Here is a 2,351-nt window from a genome sequence, read left to right as displayed (position 1 = left end):
ATTTTTTTCGAACTCTTTAGAATTATGTACAATTATTTATAGTACTGTACATATATCCTAGTTCATAACTCCATACGCGCATGCATATTTTGGCACTTTTTAGTGCATATGATTCCTCCCGCTACTTATTACACACCATAAACTCTTAGTTATTATTTACAGTTCACTCAGGATGTCGCAGAAAATAAGTTCCGATCGGGTAGTATATCCTCTTCATTTCAGATTACTGTGTACACATATCCGTGTGTTAGTAACAGAATGCGATCTCTTATTTGTTCAGTGATATGTCGGTGCGGCGGTAGAAGATGACGTGAGGCGCCGTGGCTTAGTTGGTTAAAGCGCCTGTCTAGTAAACAGGAGATCGAGGGTTCGAATCCCTCCGGTGCCTATCTGCCGAAATTTTGAATAATACCATTTTTCAAATATACAAATTTTTCTGTTTATATCGTTCTCATAATGTCCCATGTCTTCCAATTCGCTTTATCTACTAATCTATATCCGTCCATAGACGGACCTTCTGGTTTGTCTCTTTTCTTTATTTTCTTATCGATTCCTTTCTCCGAATGTTTTTTGGATTCGTCCTCGTTTCTTTTTCCTTTGTGGTATTCATATTAAAGCTTGTTTTCATAGTTAATCCTCATCTTTTCTACCAAGTTAAGTCACTTGTTTAATATCGCAGCAATGTGAAAAATACGCACGTTTTTTTTTTTTAATTTTGTTGTTAGTAAATTTTTATTTAGCCTGTGGCTCAAAAATTAAAAATTATGTAAAAAAGACGATTTTTCAAAGAGAAATTTCAATTGCTCCAGGTTACTGGTTTCTTCGACAACTGGCATTCTTAGCACGTATTACTGGCCACTTTCAAAGAACTCAACTTTGAATTACATAGCAGGAGCCAGATGACGCCTGAACTTACGAGGCACACCAATTGATCCCAAAACAAGCTGAAACGTTTTAGAACTACTTTGGAAAAAAATTACTGAACTTGCTTTTCATTTTGCATAGTTGTGATTTTAGAATTGAGAGAAAAATTGCATTTATTTATTTGCTACTGTGACTATGTGAAAAGTTCATGGCCAGGTATAGAAATAAGAGTTAGAGTTATTTTGAAACAGTTTCAGTTTTCAACATAGTCCTCAGTGATACTAACACACTTAGTCCAACGGTGCTCTAATCTTTTTTATACCCTCCTTATAAACAGATTCTTCAAGATTTGTAAAAAAAAATCCTTCAACCGCAATAGCGAATATATAAAAGAGATATAAAATGTTCAACAATTAAAAAATATTTAACTTATAGTGTGAAATTAAAAAAATATATGAAAAACAGTGAAAATGGATTCCAACGTTAGCTTTGTTTCATCAGCCGAAAGCAAACGAGATTTCAGATTATCACGCCAAAGATGAAATGACATTATTTTTAATCGTATTAAATTTTAGCACTTCCTTAATAAAACCTCAATTTTTAACTCGAAACGAGTTACAGGCCTATACCACATATCAGGAAGAATTTTTCATAACGGTATGTCATAGTATACATTTTTAGAAGTGACAATCGATTACACAAAATCTAGTTTTGTACTTGTGGCCTTTTTTAATACGGTATCCCCTTAGGGCTATACTACACGAACGTTAAAAACGTTGCGTTGACAACGTTCTTTTATAGGAACTTAATTTTTGGTAATATGATTGCTTGTATAATTGCATGACTATACTACACAAGCGTTAAAAATGCTGCGTTTGGTTGCGTTGCTTCGACGTTGAGAAGTTTCAACGCAGAGGTCTGCGTTGGTAACGCCATCTTTTGCATACTACATGTGCGTCACCAATGCAACGTCAATAACAGACTGGATATTGTGAAGCAAATGCAGTTTTTACTACCTACTCTTGGTGAGAATGAAACCATTTCGAATATACCTCCACCTAAACAAGAAGACATACCGGATGGTATTATTTCTCAGGCTACTTCGGGTCATGAGAGTAATGTAAACGATACCCAAACAAAATCGGGGCCATCTCTTCGCTCGACAGGGACAGGAAGAAAAGAAAAATCTGAAAAGTAACTGCAACAAGGGATATTACAAACATATTATCAGAGAGCGTGACCACACAAAGACAAGACCGAGAGAATGACAAGAATGGAAACAAAGCTTTCCTATTATCATTTGTCAAAATCATGGACAATTTACCTCCAGAGCTTGCAATTGAAGCCCGTTTCAAAGTTTGTGAAGTTTTCAGAAACCTGCTTGTCGAGCAACGGGCAACATCAAGAATTTCCCAATTGTCAGATATGTCGCCGTTGAGTGTTATTGCCGATGGTTCAAATGATTCTGAGTTCATTGTTAATTTCAG

General features: G+C 35.5%; 1 non-coding gene across 1 annotated transcript; it reads left to right on the top strand.

Annotated features, from left to right (window-relative positions):
• The first annotated feature begins 314 nt into the window (after nt 1–314).
• TRNAT-AGU (transfer RNA threonine (anticodon AGU)) lies at nt 315–388 on the top strand. Its single transcript has one exon. It is a non-coding gene; the product is annotated as a tRNA-Thr (tRNA).
• Nucleotides 389–2,351: the final 1,963 nt, after the last annotated feature.

Source organism: Periplaneta americana, chromosome 11 (assembly GCF_040183065.1).
Source record: "Periplaneta americana isolate PAMFEO1 chromosome 11, P.americana_PAMFEO1_priV1, whole genome shotgun sequence".
In the NCBI taxonomy this organism is placed as follows: Eukaryota; Metazoa; Arthropoda; class Insecta; order Blattodea; family Blattidae; genus Periplaneta; species Periplaneta americana.
Note: the sequence above shows the minus strand (reverse complement) of the source record. Positions and strands in the feature narration are given on the sequence as shown.